This window comes from Dendrobates tinctorius, unplaced genomic scaffold, assembly GCF_039654945.1.
Source record: "Dendrobates tinctorius isolate UK_male_01 unplaced genomic scaffold, ASM3965494v1 ptg000395l, whole genome shotgun sequence".
In the NCBI taxonomy this organism is placed as follows: domain Eukaryota; kingdom Metazoa; phylum Chordata; class Amphibia; order Anura; family Dendrobatidae; genus Dendrobates; species Dendrobates tinctorius.
Genome location: NW_027362061.1, coordinates 612,765 through 634,666, shown reverse-complemented (window position 1 = coordinate 634,666; position 21,902 = coordinate 612,765).

Here is a 21,902-nt window from a genome sequence, read left to right as displayed (position 1 = left end):
TTCCAGAGAATCGCGGTGGACATTGTAGGACCGCTGTCCGTCCCCAGCAGCTCCGGAAAGCGATACATTCTCACCGTGGTAGACTACGCTACCCGGTACCCAGAGGCAGTAGCTCTGTCTTCAACCAGGGCAGATAAGGTGGCTGACGCACTGGTGACCATCTTTTCAAGAGTAGGATTTCCCAGGGAGATGCTTACCGATCAAGGGCCCCAATTCATGTCTCGCCTAATGGAGGCTCTCTGTGAGAAAATGCAGGTGACGCAGCGTGGTATCGAGTCCATATCACCCACAGACTAATGGTTTGTGTGAACGTTTCAACGGTACCCTCAAACAGATGCTCCGCATACTGGTTGAGACCCAAGGGCGCGACTGGGAGCGGTACCTCCCACACCTGCTGTTCGCTTACAGAGAAGTTCCGCAGGCCTCGACCGGGTTCTCCCCCTTCGAGCTCCTGTATGGCAGGCGAGTCCGGGGACCCCTTGGGTTGATAAGAGAATCCTGGGAAGATGAGCCAAACCCCACAGAAGTGTCCATCGTGGATTATGTCATGCGCTTCCGTGACAAGATGCAGACCTTGACGCAGTTGGTGCATGACAACATGACGCAGGCTCAGGCTGACCAGAAGCGCTGGTACGACCAGAACGCCTGGGAGCGGACCTACCAGGTGGGTCAAAAGGTATGGGTGCTGGTCGCTGTACCAACGGATAAGCTTCAGGCAGCCTGGGAAGGCCCGTACGTCGTCCACCAACAGCTCAACCCGGTCACCTACGTGGTCACGCTTGACCATGCTCGGGGTAGGCGCAAGGCCTTTCACGTCAACATGCTGAAGGCGCACTACGAACGTGAAGCTTGCGTCCTACCGGTCTGCAATCTGCCAGAGGATGGGGAGGAAGATCCTCTCCTGGACATGCTGGCCCAGGCCAAGGCCAATGGATCCATTGAGGACATGGAGATAAGTGGTTCGCTCACCGTGTCCCAGCGGTTGCAGTTGATGGCCACCCTGGAACTCTTCCGGCCCGTGTTCACCAACCGTCCTGCGAGGACGGAGTTAGCGGTTCATGAGGTGGACACCGGGAATCACGCCCCATTACGGCGAACACCTTATCGGATCTCTGAAACGGTGCAACAAGTCATGCGCCAAGAGATCGATGAGATGTTAAGGCTGGGGGTGATTCGACGGTCAAAAAGTGCGTGGGCTTCACCTGTAGTCCTCGTGCCTAAAAAGGATCAAACCACCCGGTTCTGCGTGGACTACAGGGGGCTCAACGCCATCACAACCTCTGATGCCCACCCAATGCCGCGCATCGAGGATCTGCTCGAGCGGTTGACAAACGCCAACTACATATCCATCATGGATTTGAGTCGGGGATACTGGCAGATTCCCCTGAGCCCTGAGGCGCAGGAGAAATCCGCCTTTATCACCCCCTTTGGACTGTACGAGTCCACGGTCATGCCCTTCGGCATGAAGAATGCCCCTGCCACTTTCCAGTGGATGGTCAACCACCTGCTTCGGGGACTGGAGGAGTACGCAGTGGCGTACTTAGACGATATTGCCTTCTTCAGTTCCACCTGGGAGGAACACCTTCAGCACCTCCAGGAGGTGCTCAAGCGTCTTCACCAGGCAGGCCTGACCATCAAGCCGGGGAAGTGCCAGATAGGCATGCGCAAGGTCCACTACCTGGGGCACCGGGTAGGCGGGGGTTCCATGAGTCCGGAGCCAGAAAAAGTGGACGCAATGGTGTCCTGGCCCACCCCCAGGACCAAGAAACAGGTGAAGTCCTTCTTGGGCACTGCAGGGTACTATAGGCGGTTCGTACAGGACTATAGTGCCCTTGCCAAACCCTTGACTGACCTCACCAAGCAGAGGCTACCCCAAACAGTCAACTGGACAGATGACTGTGAGGTGGCTTTCCAAGCTTTGAAAGCAGCCCTGTGCAACTCTCCAGTGTTGAGAGCAGTCGACAGCAGTCGCCCGTTTCTGGTACAGACCGACGCCAGCGAGTTTGGCCTCGGTGCTGTGCTTAGCCAGGTCGATTCGGGGGACCAAGAGCACCCCATGTTGTATCTGAGCCGGAAACTTTTGCCGAGGGAAGTGGCATACTCGACCATCGAGAAGGAGTGTCTGGCCATGGTGTGGGCACTGCAGCGTTTGCAGCCCTACCTGTACGGGCGCGCCTTCACGGTGGTAACTGACCACAACCCTCTGAGCTGGTTGCACACAGTGTCCGGAACCAATGGAAGGTTGCTCCGCTGGAGCCTTGCCCTTCAACAGTACGACTTCACTGTAAAACACAGGAAGGGCAGTGAAAACGGCAATGCCGATGGGTTGTCCCGCCGGGGCGAACCCGCTGAGGTGCGCATGGCCGATTACCGAGAGGTAATGCCTCCTTAGCGTCCTCTTAAGGGGAGAGGTGTGATGTACAATGTCTGTGAGGTATGGGGTTTTGTCCACAAAATATGATGTTTTCTGTTGTAACTTTCCAGAAAGATCCGGCACATATGACAATCCAGGCTGCTAGCTCTGCAGCTTCACCCCTCCTCCCTTCACACACACACAGAGCAGTGCCACCCCCCTCCTCTACAGCCTGTTTTGCACTAGTAATAGGAGACCCCCCTGCTGTTACAACCATTTGTTTCCTTCTCTCAGCTGAAAAATGCGGGAAAAGGTCTTTGTTTGAAATAAAGGTTAGTAGTAAACCTTTAAGAGCCTGCCCTGCGAAAACCATACCAAGTAGAGATATGAAAATCATATTTTTGTAACCTGAGCGGTCCCAGCTTTGATACCGCGTATCTTTCGAAGTTCTACCCTGTCCAGAACATGAGATAGGATTTGCACCCAAATGGACGGTCATAACGCATAGATGTTTGATGTTTTCTTGATAGGCTCATTACGCTGGGAAACATGATACCACTGATGAGTCCATACCAGCTTCTCCCATAAAGTTATAGCTAATCTAAGTTTTGTAGCCAAAACATAACTTGGATAAGAGAGGTGGGATCAACCCAGAATGCACCTCTCTGTGATGTCACATAGGAAAGTCTATAAGGCATGCCCTGGCAGAACCAGCTCAGAACAGCTCAAGTCGTCGTGCTAGAAAGACCCGCAGATGAGCGGAGAAGTGCAGCTCCGCCTCCACCCCCCTTAAAGCAACATGGGATGCCAACTGACCACATGTGAGTGTGACTTTCTACCCTTTTAATCCTTTTATTTTATATCTGTACTGTACCTATTTTATGTCTCAATTTTATAGCAACTTTTATCTGTAATCACTGTCCTCTTTCAGAAAATAAATGAAATAATTATTTAGATCTGTCTCCATGCTCTAAGAATCGAACTATACGCCTTTGATAGATAATCGCTACTAATTCAAGGGGTTTGCCACGGACCCTCTTAATTTAACACTGTGAATTAAGTAACCGTGACTGGTGGCAGCACGTTGTGCACGGCTATTGCGGCTTGCTGGCAGCCTAGAAGGGTCTTATATTGCTGAATGAGGGGCTGCGGCCACAGCTGATAATTCCCTTACTGCAGAAGCCTAATTGCCGGTTCACAACAGGCAGCCCGTCCGGCGCCTAATTATCCTAGGTGCATTTCCCTGACTGACCTGAGGGTAAGGGGGGCGCCGGAGAGCTGCGAGTTCCAGAGTGGAACTGAGAAAGTGGGATATACATAAATCCCCGCAGTACTTGGAAGATTGATAGCAGTGGTGGGGCATCCAAATTAACCCCCCCTGCGGCAAATTGTAGAGCGAGATTAGCTTGCTGGATATTTTGGTCACATGGTGCCAGTGGTGGGATAACTAAGATAAGCCCCACTGTGCCTGTGAAAGCCGTGTGCCGGCAGTGTGTCTCGTCCCTCCGTCCGCTGATACACCCGTGTCAGTGGTGGGACTGTGACATAGTGGTGACACAGGGTCCGCTGTCCGTCACGTTTTGGTGGCAGCGGGACCCCCGTTAGTCGTCACCCGTAAGTGGACGAACGGCGGTTTGGGCCGTTCGTCACAATTATATGCAGTGACTCTCTCATTCTGAGCTTACGAGCGGCATCTTATTAGGCTTATTGGCATGGTGATAAAACGCGGCTTTACTCCAAGTTAGCGCCTCTCCGTTCTGGAGGTGAGAATGGCGTCTAATTGTAATTTCATATCTTGTATTTGTGTAGATAAGTATAGGGGTGAAGAGTGCTGATTGGCCAATTCTAACTTCTCTATGCTGAGCAAAAAAAAAAAAAGGGGAAATAAATACTTAACAGCAGTTATACGTACTTACTTAAAAATGAGGTTGATGTAGAATATTCTGTGTAAGTTGAGATGTCTACGTGGTAAGTAGTTTGCAGGTTATCTGATGGGGGAGATCTCGTTTTTGATAGCTGCTGATGCTATTGGAACAATGATATATTAAGGTACCAATAAAACATACAAAAGGTCACAGCACTCCTCGCATGTCCACCATACTCACTGGTTGTATCTTACCGTTTATATGCTACCCAGGTGTAAATCCTGATAGACTCTCTATAATGGTCTTTGTTGGCTTTATTTACAGCCGGTGCAGGGATGATATCCACTGTTAAAAAAATGACAAAGTGCTGGGTAACAAGGGATCCACTAAACCCACAAATAGTGCTAGCGTTCCAGTAGCCAGTTAGTCCTGGTAGGACAGGGCTATCCTGACGAAGAGAGAAGCCCCCCTCGAAACATGTTGGTTGGTTTGTGCCTCTCGTGCACCCGTCCTCCTCCCTGCCTGTGACTTCACAGTAGCTCTGCCCCCCCACTCTCGCCGCGTCCTCGTCAATACTTCCGGCCGGAGTACACGAGGTGCTGGCGTCTACCCGCTCCCCTACTACAAGCTGCATAGCTTATCGCTCCATCAGCAGCCGCTACCTCAGCCAGACTGCGCCGGAGCAATCACCAGAAGTGCATAGAAGTCCTACCAGGACTAACTGGCTACTGGAACACTAGCACTATTTGTGGGTTTAGTGGATCCCTCCTTACCCAGCACTTTGTCATTTTTTTAACAGTGGATATCGTCCCTGCATCGGCTGTAAATAAAGCCAACAAAGACCATTATAGAGAGTCTATCAGGATTTACACCTGGGTAGCATAACAAATCTAGCACAAGTAAGTGCATATGTACCCCAGGAACTGGGACTGAATATCAAGGTTGTGGTCACTGTTAGTAATTGAAATTCTCTTCATATTTAGTATTGTATCAATTGATCCACCATAAACGGAACACCTCGAAGAGCATATAAACGTTACGATACAACCAGTGAGTATGGTGGACATGCAAGGAGTGGTGTGACCTTTTGTATGTTTTATTGGTACATTAATATATCATTGTTCCAATAGCATCAGCAGCTATCAAAAACGAGATCTCCCCCATCAGATAACCTGCAAACTACTTACCACGTAGACATCTCAACTTACACAGAATATTCTACATCAACTTCATTTTTAAGTAAGTACGTATAACTGCTGTTAAGTACTATTTCCCCTTTTTTTTTTTTTCATCTGCTCAGCATAGCGCGGTGAATCACACAAATATACGGTTCGCTCAGACTTTATAACAGGAGCCGACACTGTCCTGTCTCTTCACCAGCTGCATCTGAGTTTTCTGGATAGGTAGCGCCCGTGTTACTTTACCGTAATTATTTTTCAATTCTAACTCCTGCAGTTTCTCCTCCAGTCTGGGCTGTAATTCAGACCTTTCTTCTTCCTGTCGGCCGATAACTTATCACAGAACCGGGAATAGATTTTCTGTGCGCGAGTCACATTGCTCCAAGTGAGGCCTCCTCCGCTGTGTGAGTTTAGGGGACATTTGTTATATCTTCTCTTATAGCGGTTACATTAGAGATTTGGGCATTTTAGCTCCTGGTGTGGAGTCGATAGCACAATCATATGCCGCCATATAGTAGACGGCCGGTAACCGGTGATAATTCCCTCATGTGTGGGGTCTATTTCCCTCCAGAGAAACCACACGTTACATTCCACACATAACACTGTGTAGAGAAGGCGGCGCGGGGTAATTGTGCCAGTAGTGAGGGGAGAATAATGGCGGGAATGTCACTGACTGAGAAGAAGGCTCCATGGAGGTCTGCACTCCGGAGATCATGTGACCCCTGACTCCTCCCCTCCTGTGACCTCATCACAGGTCCTGTGCACAGAGCAGCCATGTATGTGGAGTGCGGCTCTGCAGGTGGAGGTATGTGGAGATTCCCCATTACTGAGCGCGGGGGGGGGGGACATTAACCCCTTCTGCACTGAGACTCTGTATAAGAACCATCACGTTTCTGTTTCCTGTAATAGATACATACGACCCCACTATGGAGGACAGGCAGTGAGGAGACGGAGTGTTCTCATAGTACAGGGCCCCTTTCTTGGCCCCACACAGTGTAATGCCCCCATTATGCCCCTGTAAGCAGGGTTCTGCCCCCACAACCAGCTGCCTCGGGCACTTTACCATGGCCGGTACCTCAGATTCCTCCCCGCACCCCTTTCCTTTGCTTGGCACCAGAATGCAGCTTTCCTCCTGAATAGCTGCCACTTCTCCAAGCTTTGTCAGAACTGCAAGAAACTCCTCTCTGTAGTTCCTTCCTTCACCAGACTTTAGACCAGAGCTCCACTGAGCTGCAAGGAACTCTCTCTAGCTCCTTCCTCCAAGGATGGTTGAAATGACCAATATCACCAACAGTGATTGCAACACCTGACACTCTTTTATAGGTCAGAGCCAGACACCTGCTTTATAATCACGTGCACTAAACTAAAGTAACCAGAGTGCAATGACCCTAACGGCCACCGGGGGCAAAACTAGAACTGAAACCATCACAGTGCAATGACCCTAATGGCCACTGGGGGCAAAACTATCTTTAAGCACACTGCTTAAAGGAAAAAAAGGTTACTTATTAAAAACCTGTCATATCCAACCTGGATCATGACAGGAGGTTGCCCAGATTCTTAGGTACCTTTTTCTTCATTGTTTAAGTTACAGCTGGAAGTGGAACTTTATGTCCAGAACTGTTGTACTCCGACTTCAGCTTTTGTGGACTGCGGGTCATCTTTGAACTTGATTGACTCTGCCTTGGTTGCCAAATGTACGTTAGGGACAGTCAGGTTGGGAACTCCCATTAATATCGTGGCCATTGATAAAACACCTCTTGCTAATAATGTTATTAAGTTTGTCTCTGAGGAGTTTATCCTCAAGGTGGGGTCCTGTCATCAGGAACGTATTACATGTTTTGTTCTGGACAATCTTCCTGCGGGATTGGTGTTGGGGTTTCCCTGGTTACGAGTACATAACCCGATTATTGACTGGGAATCCCGGGACATTGCTAATCGGGGTCTTATTTGTTTGAAGGGGTACATTGTTAATGTATCTGTGTCATCCATCAGTCTGGAAGGTATTCCAGAGTATCTAAAGGATTTTGAGGATGTGTTCTCCGAAAAGGATGCTGAGGTCTTACGACCACACCGCCCATTTGATTGGGCTGTTAATCTCGTTCCTGGTGCCAAATTGCCCAAGGCCTGTTTGTACAATCTCTCCGGCCCTGAGCAGGCTGCTATGAAGGAGTATATATCCGAGAGCCTTTGTAAAGGACACAATCGTCCTTCTGTTTCCCCTGTGGCAGCGGAGTTCTTTTTTGTTAAGAAAAAAGATGGTGGTTTATGCCCATGCCTCGATTTTCGAGAATTAAATAAAATCACTGTAAGGAATACTTACCCCCTCCCTCTTATTCCAGATTTGCACAATCAATTGTCTGGGGCCAGGTGGTTCTCTAAGTTGGACCTCAGGGGAGCATATAATCTCATCCGTGTGTGGGAGGGGGGTGAGTGGAAAATGGCATTTCTCACCTCCGAGGGATTGTTTGAGAACTTGGTTATGCCTTTTGGCCTGATTAACGCGCCAGCGGTATTTCAGAATTTTGTTAAATATGTTTTTTCTGATTTTATTGGGTGCTTCATGGTAGTTTATCTGGATGATAACCTTATATATTCTGCTGATAAACAGAACCACATGGGTCACCTTTGTGCAGTCCTCCAGAGGCTTAGGGAGAACTCCCTCTTTGCTAAACTGGAGAAGTCTTCATTTTTTTGTTCAAGAATTGTCCTTTCTGGGGTTCATTTTGTCTGCTGAGGGGTTTCGCATGGACCCTAGAAAGGTACAGGCTATTGTGGATTGGGTGCAACCCAGAGATCTCAAAGGTCATCAGCGTTTTTTGGGTTTTGACAATTATTATAGAAAATTCATAAGTGGTTTTCTCAGGTGGTTAAACCCCTGGTCAGCTCCAGCTTTAGCAAAGTTTTCTTCTTTAAAAGAATATTTTATGTCTGCCCCTGTACTACTTCAACATGATCTATCTGAACCATTTATCATGGAAGTGGACGCCTCAGAGGTGGGAGTGGGGCGGTGTTGTCCCAGAGGCCGACAATGTTAACCAATTTAAGATCATGTGCCTTCTTTTCGAAAAAAAAATTCCTCTGCTGAAAAGAATTATGATTTGGGTAACTGGGAGTTATTAGCCATTAAATAGGCTTTTGAAGAATGGAGGCATTTATTGGAGGGGGCTGTCCATCGAATCACAGTCATTATGGACGACAAGAACCTGTCATACATTGAGTCTGCCAAACGTTTAACCCCGAGTCAGACAAGGTGGTCACTTTTTTTTCTCGATTTCAGTTTTCTATCACTTTTAGGCCTGGGTTCAAGAATGTGAAGGCTGATGCTTTATCTCGCAGCTTGGATCCAATGTTACCTACTGAACCTCATCCATTCTACAGCACAGAGTAGTTGTGGCTGGGGTTTTATCAGTCTCTTGCTTCTCCGTCTGTGCCTGATAATAAGTTCTTTGTGCTGGTCCAATATCAGTTAACGGTGTTCCGGGAGTTCCACAACTCGGCTCTTAGTGGGCATCCAGGATTCTCGGCCACATGTAAAGCCATCGCTAGGCTATTTTGGTGGTCCGCGTTGGCTTCTAATGTCACTGTATTTGTGTCCTCCTGTGAAACATGTGACAGTGCTAAAACCTCCCATAACCAGCTGGCCTGGGAATTAGTGCCATTTCCAATTCCAGATAGACCTTGGACTCATCTGTCCGGGAATTTTATCACTTATCTCCCTCCTTCCAATGGCAAAACTGTGGTCTGAGTAGTGGTGGTTAGGTTCAGTAAACAGGCGCATATTGTACCGTTGGCGGGACTGCCTAATGCCGAGACTTTATCGAAACTATTCATTAAGCATGTTGTGCTATTACATGGTGTGCCTATGAGTGTGGTGTTTGATAGAGGGATGCAGTTTGTGTCTTAAGATCTGGAGGGCTTTTTGTGAAAGGCTGGGTATCAGTTTGACCTTTTCATCAGCCTATCATCCCGAGACCAACGGTCAGACTGAAAGGACCAATCAGTCTTTGGAGCAGATTCTACGGTGTCTTGCCACATCTCGACAGGATGATTGGTGCTCTTCATTACCTATGGCAGAATTTGCATTTAATAATCGTGTCAATCAGTCCACTGGTACTTCCCCGTTCTTCTGTAATTATGGTTTTCACCCTTATTTTGGTGAACTTTCCTGGCTGGATTTGGGGTGTTCAGGGGCTGATTCGTCCATTCTGTGGTAGGCTGAGGTCTGGAGGGAGGTCTAGAGGAACATTGGGGAGTCTCAGGGCAAGTATAAATTTTTTGCAGATAAACGACGGTCGGTGGGGCCGTTATTCCAGGTGGGGGATAAGGTATGGTTATCCATCAAGAATATAAGGTTGAAGGTTCCTTCTGCTAAGTTGCGTCCCAAGTTTATTGGTCCTTACGAAATTTTAGAGGTGGTTAATCATGTTGCCTTTTGCGTGCTGATCCCCAATGTGTTTCCTAAAAAGTAAATTATATTACAGTAGTAATAATGTCCCTAACTGGACTGTAAAGAAATTATGTTTCCCACTTGTCACCATAAATTAATATAGCGTGTTCCTCATTCTGGCCCTCCAACAGTAATTTAGTCCCTCATCCTGCCCCCCTTTATTTAATAATCTTGCCCAGCCTGGCCCCCTTTATTTTGTAATATGCTCCAGCCTGGCCTCCTTTATTTTATGATATTCCCCAGCCTGGTCCTCTATGCCCCTTGTCCAGCCTGGCCCCCAGATATCCATCCCGTACCCCCAGCTATACATAGAAGCCCTCATATGTGTCTTATCCTGCCCTCATATATCTTTACTGGATCACCATATATCCTTCCTGGTCCCTTTTCCTGGCTCCCCCATATATCCATCCTGGTCCTCCATATATGTGCATCCTGGTCTTTTGTCCTGCCCCCCATATATGCAACCTGCCCCCACATATGTCTATCCTGGCCCTTCCCCATATATATCCATCCTGACCCCCATGTGTCTCTATCCTGGCTCCCCAAGTGTATCCAGCCTGACCCCCATATGTCTCCATCCTGGCCCCCATGTGTAACCATCCTGGCTCCCATGTGTATCCATCCTGGCCCATCCATATATATCCATCCAGGCCCCTATGTGTCTCTATCCTGGCTCCCCATGTGTATCCATTCTGGCACCCCATGTGTATCCATCCTGGCCCCCATGTGTATCCATTCTGTCCTCCTATGTGTATCCATCCTGGCACCCCATGTGTATCCATTCTGTCCTCCTATGTGTATCCATCCTGGCACCCCATGTGTATCCATTCTGTCCTCCTATGTGTATCCATTCTGGCACCCCATGTGTATCCATCCTGGCACCACATGTGTATCCATCCTGGCACCCCATGTGTATCCATCCTGGCTCCATGTATATCCATCCTGGCCCCCCATGTGTATCCATCCTGGCCCCCATGTGCATCCGTTCTGGCACCCCATGTGTATCCATTCTGGCCTCCTATGTGTATCCATCCTGGCACCCCATGTGTATCCATCCTGGCACCACATGTGTATCCAACTTGGCCCCCCATGTGTATCCATCCTGGCTCCATGTATATCCATCCTGGCCCCCCATGTGTATCCATCCTGGCCCCCATGTGCATCCATTCTGGCACCCCATGTGTATCCATTCTGGCCTCCTATATGTATCCATCCTGGCACCACATGTGTATCCATCCTGGCCCCCATGTGTATCCATCCTGGCACCCCATGTGTATCCATCCTGGCACCCCATGTGTATCCATCCTGGCACCCCATGTGTATCCATCCTGGCCTCCCCATGTGTATCCATCCTGGCCCCCCATGTGTATCAATCCTGGCACCCTATGTATATCTATCCTGGCCCCCCATGTGTATCCATCCTGGCCTCCCCATGTGTATCCATCCTGGCCCATGTGTATCCATCCTGGCACCCTATGTATATCTACCCTGGCACCCCATTTGTATCCATCCTGGCCCCCCATGTGTATCCATCCTTGCCCCTTGTCCTGGCTTCATGTACAGAGAGACAGAGAGGACAAAAAAAAGATTCCTCTTACCTTCCAGCGCTTCCTGCTCCATGCGGCGTCCTCCTCCTCTGCAGGTCCGGAGTGCACTTAGTAAAATAGCTGCCGTCATAGCAGAGGCCGGCAGTGAATTTTTGCGGACGTCGCTTGTGGCACGTTTCACTGTCATATGCCGGTGGCGACAGGCGCACATTCTTCAGTATTGATCGGCACATGCGCCGCAGTGGTTCAGGTAATGACCACTGTGTGCGCGCACCCCTGCACATTGTCTGCCTGCGCTTTTCAAGGGTCCTCGCCCCTAAAAACCGCAGACTTTTTTTTTCTTTTTCTTCTCCTTTCCTTCCCACAGCCAAGGGTCCATCAGAGATTTCCCCGATAACCCGCCAGGCCAGTCCGAGCCTGTGTGTGTGTGTGTATATACTGTATATACACTGCTCAAAAAAGTGAACACTAAAATAACAGAATATAACTCCAAGTAAATCAAACTTCTGTGAAATCAAACTGTCCACTTAGGAAGCAACACTGATTGACAATCAATTTCACATGCTGTTGTGCAAATGGAATAGACAACAGATGGAAATTATTGGCAATTATCAAGACACCCTCAATAAAGGAGTGGTTCTGCAGGTGGGGACCACAGACCACATCTCAGTACCAATGCTTTCTGGCTGATGTTTTGGTCACTTTTGAATGTTGGTTGTGCTTTCACACTTGTGGAAGCATGAGACGGATTCTACAACCCACACAAGTGGCTGAGGTAGTGCAGCTCATCAAGGATGGCACATCAATGCGAGCTGTGGCAAGTAGGTTTGCGGTGTCTGTCAGCGTCGTGTCCAGAGGCTGGAGGCGCTACCAGGAGACATGCCAGTACACCAGGAGACGTGGAGGGGGCCGTTGGAGTGCAAGAACCCAGCAGCGGGACCGATACCTCTGCTTTTGTGCAAGGAGGAACAGGAGGAGCACTTTTCTAAGAGCCTCAAACTTCTGTGGGTGAATCAGACCTGAGATCTAACGTGATAGAAGATTACAGTGTGGGGAAGATGGGAAACATTCATATAGATGGCCGGTGGGGATAGAGTCAGTGACCGACTGAACAAATATGTTTCTAGAGCCGTAGTAGAAGATGAAGATGTCGTCCTCATCATGAAGGAGTTATTTCTCATGTCGCGTGTAATGAATATCTCCTGCAGTATTGCTAATGCCGATTCCAGTGTCGGTAATGAGACGAGAATTAGCGTTATGGAAGATGAGTCTATGAGGAACGTGTTCAGCTGCCGACTCCGAGGAGGAAACTGCTTGTTGTCTGTGGCCTAAATATATAGGTTTTATTAGTAGATGTCAGGGAAGAAAACTAAACCCTGTAAAATAATAAATCTCATGTTTCCCTTATTATCTCCAGTAATTGTATTATTACACAGGATTCTTATGATGTTACATCGGATCATCTTCTTCTCATTCAGGTCTCTACAATATCGGATCCTCTCAGTGAAGATCTTCTACAAAAGAAAATATTCCTGATTTACCCATCAGGGATGGATATGGACAGAGACAAGATGGCGGAGAGGATATTACACCTCACCCTAGAGATCCTCTTCCGTCTCACTGGAGGGGTGAGAGATTCTGATGACGTCACATTACATCATTCTTATCTATGGGAATAACAGATGGACAGAACTGGAGAGGTGAGGACTCTGGAAATGTCTGTAGTGAGATTTATTAATGTGTCTCTCCATAACCAGGATTACACAGTGATGAAGAAGACCTCTAGTGATCGCTGTCAGGACCCTGTGTCTGAGGGATGGGGAAGACCCCCGAGCCCAATCATGGGGCCTCCACCTCACCCCCTGATCCATGAGGACATCAATGACCAGAAGATCCTAGAACTCATCTACAAGATGATTGAGCTGCTGACTGGAGAGGTGACATTGCTGGGAATGCTGGGACATTATACAGTAACGCTATGAAGGGATCGGGGGGATGACGGTATCATTGTATGTGTCAGGTTCCTATAAGGTGTCAGGGTATCGCTGTCTATTTCTCCATGGAGGAGTGGGAGTATTTAGAAGGACACAGAGATCTGTACAAGGATGTCATAATGGAGGTTCCCCAGCCCCTCACATCACCAGGTAATAGACAGGACTAAATACACACGGCCTATAATTATCTGTATGTAGAGAATGAATTCAGTCCCTGTATGTGTTTCCTCCAGATCTATCCAGTAAGAGGACAACACCAGAGAGATGTCCCCGTCCTCTTCTTCCACAGGACTGTAACCAAGAAGATCCCAGTGCTCCTCAGGATCATCAGGTAGATGGAGAGAAGGTGTCAGGAGATCTCCCCTATGATGTGTAGACGGCTGTGAAGGTCTTGTGCTCAGTCTTGTTTTATCCACCAGTATTATATGTTTTATACTTGTGTAATGAGAACGGTGGAGATGGCAGGATTAGAGCTGATCATAGATGGGACTTCTCCATCTGTCTGTGACTTTTACAATATTTGTTTCAGGGTGAAGATCTGACCCATATTAATCCTACAGAGACATATGTGAGAGATGATGAGTGGTGTAAAGAGGAGATTCCCACATATGACTACCCAGGTGAGTAGTGACCACTGAATGCAGAGAAGTCACAGATTCCTCTCAGTCACCGGTGGTGTAGTCCGGCCGTATTACCATGATCACCATTTTGTCTCCCGACCACAACATTCTCCTCCACCCAAAACCGTTCAAGTAACTTTGGGCATTGAAAGCCCTTTTCTATAGAACTTACAACCTGGAGGATTCACCTACCCCCTGGGATTAAGAGACGCTGACCGTTACCTGCCCAGATCTGTAACTATAAAGCCAAATGACAGGGTACTTAGAATGTGCTGACATGAGATTCTCATGCTCTGGGGCGGGGCTGTGGGCGGGACTGTGGGCGGGGCTTTATGAGGTGTGCTGATTACATATTCCTCTGTATTGGCTTATGACAGGTCGCAGATCCCTCACTGACCTGCCCCCATTATTACATAATGCATATAATAGCATTGATATTATTGGTGATAATGCCTATAATATTGTGGCTATTGTGAGGCTTAGAAAAAAAATTACATCCAGCAAAATGACACCAGCGGCTCCTGTCCAGTAGCCTCTATCTCTTTTTTTTAAAAAAAAACTTCTTTTTTATTGAATTTATATAGAATACAACATAAAGACCATTGTATACAGTGCAATAGCTACGAGCATTTATTCCATGGCGCTTTACATGTGGAAAAGGGGAAATATAGACAAGTATAGTAAACATGTGTAAGACATTGACACACAAGTACATAAGGAGAGGGGACCCTGCCCGCGAGGGCTCACAGTCTACAGGGATGGATGAGGATACAGTAGGAGAGGGTAGAGCAGGTCGTGCGGTGGTTCAGTAGACCGAGGATCATTGCAGGCTGTAGGCTTGTTGGAACAGGTAGGTCTTCAGGTTCTTCTTGAAGGTTTCCGTTGATGGTGAGAGTCTGATGTGTTGCGGCAGAGAGTTCCAGAGTATGGGGGAAGCACGGGAGAAGTCTTGTATGCGGTTGTGGGAAGAGGAGATAAGGGGGGAGTAGAGAAGGAGATCTTGAGATGATCGAAGGTTGCGTGCGGTTAGGTACCTAGAGATCATGTCACAGATGTATGGAGGAGACAGGTTGTGGATGGCTTTGTATGTCATGGTCAGGGTTTTGAATTGGAGCCTCTGGGCAATAGGAAGCCAGTGAAGGGCCTGGCATAGGGGGGAGGCTGGGGAATAGCGGGGAGACAGGTGGATTAGTCGGGCAGCAGAGTGCAGGATGGACTGGAGTGGAGCCAGAGTGCTAGAGGGGAGGCCAGAGAGTAGGAGGTTGCAGTAGTCGAGGCGGGAGATGATAAGAGCATGCACTAGTGTTTTTGTGGTTTCGTGGTTGAGGAATGAGCGGATCCGGGAAATATTTTTGAGTTTGAGGCGGCGGGAGGAGGCGAGGGTTTGGATATGTGGTTTGAAAGAGAGTGCAAGTCTTCTAATAGATACCAATCTGAGTTAATGAAAGACACCGTTATCCCCTGTATTTCTCCAGTAGACAACATCGATTCCATGAACATTTTCCATTTTCTGAAAAACTTTTCTGTAATTTTATCTTTCTGTCTTTCTGCCTCTTTTTCTTCCAAATACAAGACAGAAAGCAGCCCTGCCTTTACGTCTTTTACCCCTGGAAGCGTTTTGGCAAGCCAATGTTGTAAAATTAGACGCTTTGTTACCAGAGTCAGAGTATAAGCAGTTTTCCACCACTTGTTTTGCCTATCGTTTAGTGAAACAACCAGCTCATTGGATCGATATCCACCCGAATCCCACATATCTGTAAATACATGTCTTGGATCTTGACCCAGAGTTCTTGTGTTTTAGGGCACGACCATATTCCATGTTCCATGTCTGTTTTAGGAGTGTTACATTTAGGACAACTCGTTTGTCTATCAGGTTTTTGTGGAGTAGGCTGTATATTAAATCCGCATATCGTTTTGTGCATTATCCTAAACTGGCTGTCCCTCCACTGCTCATTGATAATATGTTTCCTTACCAGTTCCCAACCTTGTAGTATTTTATGATTGAGTTCTCCATCTTGTATATGTTTTTCCCATTTGTGAAAAACTCTGTCTGTTCCCGATGGGCGTAGCGTGTCCCTCAGTTCCCCATATATTGAGGAGATCGATACTTCCCCAATGTCCCTGGTAACCATGTCGCCCCATACCTCGGAGTCGATTTCCTTCCTCACATCCTGCAAATTATCTAATACATAATGCTTTAATTGACTATAGAGCATCAGATGGAAACGTGGCATTTTATATTTGTCTATCACCTCTGGTCCCGTCAACCAATGACATCCCTGAACATGTATTAAGTCATCTAACGTCTGTATACCTTATTGGATCCATTCCGAATATAGTTTATTTTCTCTACCCAATTTAAAAGCTGGGAACACCCAAGAATTAAGATGTTTTGATACCCTCCATGACATTTTCCGTTTTTTCCGTACTGCCTTCCATGTGGCAATGGTGTCCTTACAGATTACCGAGTGCATAATATCTGGAGGAATAGGTGACAATGGTGTGTGAAGCAATGCCGTCAGGTCCCATGGACCACAAAATTCCGATTCTAGCGCATAATCAGTATAACGCCCCGTCTTTTTAATCCAATCAATTACATTTCTCATTAAGCATGAGAGATTGTAGCCTCTAATGTTTGGAAATCCTACCCCCCTCCCTCTTTTGAGCGCATTAGAACTCTCAAAGCAAGTCTCGCCCTTCTCCCTCTCCATATGAACCTAGAAAAGGCCTTATTCAGTCTTAGAACATCCACGTGTCTGATCAGCATTGGAACAGTCTGCAATGGGTACAAAAGTCTTGCAAAACTTGTCATTTTGATTAGATGGCATCTTCCTAATAGTGAGAGGGGTAAGCTCCCCCATCTTTCCAATTCTTTTTCTATTTTGTCAGTAATTGGTTTATAGTTTAGATCATATATCTGTTTCGGGCATGTCCCCAGATTTATTCCCAAGTATTTTATAGATGTTGTCGCTTTCGGGATACCCACTATATTATTTTCCTGGCTTCGTTTCTAACCATTTCTCATAAACAAAATCTCGCATTTACTCTTATTTAACCGAAAGCCCGAAAATTCTCCAAATTTTTCAATCTCTGATAGTAATCTAGGGAGATCTTCTTCTGGATTTCTCATAAATACAATTATGTCATCCGCAAATAATGCAGATTTAGCCATCTGTCCCTCCACCGCCACTCCCCTGTATATATCATGATCATTTAGATATCTTGACAGGGGTTCTATTGCCAGGTTAAACAGTAGAGGAGACAGAGGGCACCCCTGCCTCGTTCCTTTTTTCAGCTTGAAGGTTTCTGACAAAAATCCGGGCGTATATATCCTTGCTCTTGGGTTATGATATAGAGCTGTCACAAAATCCCTAAATGGGCCCACCAAATGTATTCTGTCTAATACTTGACCCAGCCACGGCCACCTCACGTCACACGCTTTTTCTGCGACTAGTGTGACCATGGCTGGATCTTCCCCCCGTTCCAGGTGTTTATTTCTAGTCACGACTAGTAGCAGCATAGCTTTCCTAATATTAGTAACGGCTGACCTTCCCTTTACAAAGCCTGTTTGATGATTCGAGATTAACCTAGGTAGTATTCTAGCCAGTCTATCGGCCATTATTTTTGAAAGGAGATTGACATCTTGGTTTATTAATGATATTGGCCTATATCCCGAGGGATCTTCTAGATCTTTCCCTTCCTTCGGGAGGAGTTTTATGTAAGCCGTATTCATAATTTCTGACAGGGCTTCCCCTTGCAGAATACTGTTAAATAGATCTTTAAGTATGGGAGTTATTTGTCCATTTAATGATTTATAGAAAGATCCATTAAACCCATCGGGTCCAGGAGCTTTATTGGACCCCAACCCCTTTATTGCCATACTTATTTCTTCCTCTGTGATATAACCATTTAAGTCCTGTAACTCCTCATCCGTAAGTTTCGGGATATTAATTTTGTCAAGCCATGCGTCATCCCCTGTTGCGTCTTGTCGTCCTTCCTCTCTGTATAGGTCAGCGTAGCATTTCCCTAACTCCCTATTTATATCTATAGGGTCCGTCAGTCGTTGTCCTTCCTTATTCCTAATTGCCATTATAGATGTAGGAGCATACCTTCCCTTGGCTAAATTGGCCATTACTTTCCCTGCTTTGTCGCCATACCTATTTAATTCTATGTCTAAGTAGCTCCTATGTATTTGTTCCCTTTTTTCTGCCCATTCCTCAAAATCTTTTTTAGCTCTCATCCAATTGTTTTTATCCTCATCCAATAGGGAGTTTTTATACTTTGTATATGTTGTCCTGACTTCGTTAATTGCCCTTAAAAATTGGTCTTTTAATTGCTTCTTTAATCTTTGTGTGTGGGCTATGATGTTTCCCCTTAATGCCGCCTTCGCTGTTTCCCAATAAAGTCTAGGGTTGGATTTGTGTTCTTCATTATGGGATGTAAATTCTGTCCACCATTCTCCCATCCGTTTAACAAAATCATAATCTTTCGTCATGGTTCCCGGAAAACGCCATATGTAGTCTGTCCCTTTCTGGTGTATATCAGCCAGGTCCAGAGTTACAGGACTATGATCCGAGATCACCATGTCTTCAATATTGACAGCCAGCATTTTAAGCAAAAGCTTGTCTGAAAGAATAAACATGTCTAACCTCGACCATGTCTTATGCGCATGAGAGTAATGTGTAAATTCCCGGTCCATAGGGTGCGTTGATCTCCACGCATCCTTTAGCTGCCAATTCATTATCATGTCTTCTAAGTACCCTTTTCTCCCCGTGTGCCCTTTCTCCTGACCCAGGTTTAATCCTGCTAACCTCCCTTTTCTATCCTCGTCCTCTCTAAGTACCTCGTTATAATCTCCCCTTATAATTATGTTATCATTCTTATCCGTAAGTATTGTGTTCTGTAAAGATGTAAAGAATATCTTTTGGTTTGTGTTTGGGGCGTATATGTTATATAAACTAACAATGTCGTTATGTATTTGTAATTTCAAATGTATTATCCTGCCCTCTTGGTCTGTCTCTACAGATGTCACTTTATGTGCCAACGCTTTATGTATGAGTATTAGGACCCCTGCTTTCCTGTCTGACGCACTAGAGCCATAAACTTCTCCCACCCATAGTTTCTTCATCCTAAAAATATCTCCCTTGGCTAGATGCGTCTCTTGAAGCAAGGCTACATCTACCCTTAGTCGTTTCAAATGATGGAGTACCATCAGCCTTTTGTTTGGTGAACGTAATCCCTTTACACTCCAAGTTATTAACCTAACCATTTTTTAGTATAAGATATTTCCTTCTGCGGGTATAGGTGAAATTCAACTGCACCTTAATCGGGTACTTTATGTCATTAAGTAACTTTTTAGCCAGTAGTAATCTCATAAGTTTATAACAAGTAGAATCACGGAAATCCCCCCCCCCCCCCGTTTTCCCCATTCCCCAGTCCTCCCTCCCCCTGTAGAAACCACGTCTTTGACTTCTCTTTTTTTCCACCACTTTCCAGACCGAACTATCCTCCGTCCGCCGTATTTCAAACATCTCACCTTAACCGTTGATTTTATATGTAGTTAGACCCTGAGCCCTAAACCTCTTGTAAACATCAAACTTCCAGCCTTTAGACCCTAAACATCCCCCAAACTTCTGTATACTTACAACAGTTCTAAAATTCCTGAACTTCTCCCCCCAACAGTACCAAAAAAGCCCCTTTCATCGCCCCATCTATGAAGCCAAAGAAGCATGAAGTTTGTTCCCCCCCAAGAGAGCCCCAACAGTATACTTTTAACAAATATGGGGCAATTTCACCCTTAGAAAGTTCTCAACTCAGAACAAAGCAATACAACTAGTGTTGTCCTTGTCCATCTTCCTAATATACTGGTCGCCACCAGCCGGGATTGTCAAGAGTCGGCATAAAGTTCTCTCCTGTGGAGACATCTCAGTACCTTAGTCCCTTGGAACAAGAGAACACAAAGCTCGACAGCCGCTGGTGCACTCCATATCCTAGATTGATGAAATACGCATCCTGGGTCTTTCTTTTGTCTCAGCTGTATCTGCATAGCCTAAAAGGGGGGGAGGAGAAAAAAAAAGGTGGGGGGAGGAAGACAGAACAGAAAAAAAACAAGAAAAAGGGATTCCACGGGGGGGGGGGGGGGTGGTAGATTATGAGATCTGTAGGTGAAAGAAAGCGTCCCTTCACAAACCGGCTAATGAACATATTGGTGATTGTTGCGTCTTCGTGCGTATTTTAGATGCAGTCTTTTGTCGGTTTTCAGCTACTTTTTCTCAGAGAGTTGGAGATAACAAACAGTCCTTACTAAGCTCATTATTTATCACGCTTAGTCTTCATCACCATCTCTCAAGTGCATCTTGTATGGCTTTAACATTAACTGGACGTCCTTACCAATCACAAGATGTACTTTATCTCGGTTTTTACGTCCTCGCTTCATTTTGCGTCTTGTGTTATTTGGCTTTTCTTGGTCGACCTTGTCACTGGGGGGTCTCTGTTCTTTTGCCATTGAGACTCTTTCATTGTCCCCCTCTGTATGCACCTCCGATCTTAGTCTGTAGGTGTGGGGTTGAGTCGTCCCTCTCTCCTCTTCTATGTTCCTTTCCGCTGCCTCTCTCGGGGGGCTGGCGTTTGCTGGTGATTGGTGGCCGGATGAGGGCATTTGTTGGTTTATACATTCCATGGCCTCTTTAGGATCTATGAACGACTTCATCGTACCCTCTCTTGTTCTGAACCTCAAAGTTGCTGGGTAATTCAGTTGGAATCTTACATTGCGTCTGAACAGTGTAGTACATACTTCACTGAAAGCTCTCCTTCTTCGTGTCACTTCAACCGAAAAATCTCCAAACAGAAGGGCTTTGTGTCCCTGTATTATCAGTGATCGTCGCCTCCCCTTATAGGCTCTCAGTATTTCTTCTTTATCTTTAAAATTCAGATATTTTGCCACAGATTGACGTGGTCTTAGTGTTTCCCTGTTATTTCGTCCACTCCTGCTTTTATCAGGCTCTAGGGGGGCCGATTCTATGGGCACGTTCGACTCTGCACTTGTATGCCAGACCCAACTCCTTTGGCAGTTCTATCTCAAATATATCATTTAATTGTTGTGCTTTTATTGACTCTGGGAGACCTATCAGCTTCAAATTATTTCTGCGGGACCTATTCTCCAAATCGTCCAGTTTATCCATAGTATAAAGCCCCCGTTACACACTGCGATATCGCTAGCAATATCGCTGTAAAGTCACCGATTTTGTGACGTTGCAGCGATATTGCTAGCGATATCGCTGCATGTGATACTTACCTCCGACCGGCTCCCCCTCTGGTTATCGCTGATCGCGCGAGAAGCTCCTGGACCATTCCTCGTCGGTCACTTCCTGCGGCGCTTCCTGCTGTGACGACGAGCAGCGCGTGGAGCCGGGTGGGAGGATGCAGGATCGCCTCGTCTGACAGGTAAGTAGCGACCCCCGTCCCCTGCGATGTCGCTGGTGAGATCTGCCTGAGTGGCAGCTCACTAGCGACCACCTAGCGATGCACCAGCGATCCTGACCGCGTCATATCGCTGGTCGGGATCGCTGGTGCATTGCTAGGTGTAACGGTACCCTAAGAGGACTGTCTCTTTAAATCATTAACCTGTGCCTGTCCTCAGCCTCTGAGATCCTGTGCTCTCCTCCTGTAGCTGCCCTTCCTGATGAGTCATTTTGCACTGCAGCTCTTTGGTGGTGACTTGTATCATGTCAGCTACAGCCTGCTTGAAATCTTCAGTCAGGTACACAGCCATTTCTTTTGCTAACAGCTTGAAATTCATTTGTCCCTGTGTATGGAGCTGGTTTTCCACCAAGCCTCCTAAATCTGCTCCCCTTTGCTGGCTGTGTTCCTCTTCTGTCCCAGGGGCCTTCTTCCCCTTC